Source organism: Sinocyclocheilus anshuiensis, unplaced genomic scaffold (genome assembly GCF_001515605.1).
Source record: "Sinocyclocheilus anshuiensis isolate Anshui unplaced genomic scaffold, SAMN03320099.WGS_v1.1 scaffold676, whole genome shotgun sequence".
NCBI classification, from domain to species: domain Eukaryota; kingdom Metazoa; phylum Chordata; class Actinopteri; order Cypriniformes; family Cyprinidae; genus Sinocyclocheilus; species Sinocyclocheilus anshuiensis.
The window spans coordinates 2,775,986-2,776,626 of NW_015558579.1; positions in this window are offsets into that span (position 1 = coordinate 2,775,986).

The window sequence follows — 641 nt, forward strand, 5'->3', positions numbered from 1 at the left end:
CACAGTCTTCTGCGGGAGCCTTCCTGATCATCAGGCCCCCGCCACGGCACTGCACAATTTCCTGGACATCCGGGCTGGGCTTATGCTTTCAGGCTGCCCTGTCTGGTATACCGTATCTAGGTCGCCCTGAGGGGCCTCCTGGTCACCAGGATATCCCCTCTTGCTGAGGCATCGAGCGGGAAGTATAGGTGGCATTTGCGTCAACCTTCTTGTGTAATGCTGTCTCAGGCAGTGCTGCCCCTTGCCTCGGGTTGTATTTGAGCTTGCCTCTCCCGTTTGGCTCAGTACTTCCGGGTATCTGTGAACAGATGCTGGGAAGCTCTTAAATCCATGCTGTGGTAAGTGCACACGCTAAGCTTTGTGCACTTTCTGAAATCCACATGGTGGTGAGTGAGCACGCTGAAAACTTTGCACACTTTCTAAAATCCACATAGTGGTAAGTGGGCACGCTGAGCACTTTGCGCACTTTCTAAAATCCACATAGTGACAAGTGTGCACGTTAGACGTTGCGCACTTTCTGAAATCCTGTATGGTAAGGGTTACGCGTTATTAGCTTCGTTCCCTTTCTCTGAGTTGGTTTAAACCCGGTATCTTGGGCTCCACTCAACCAGTGTGTCTCTGCTGACTCACTTTTGAACAAT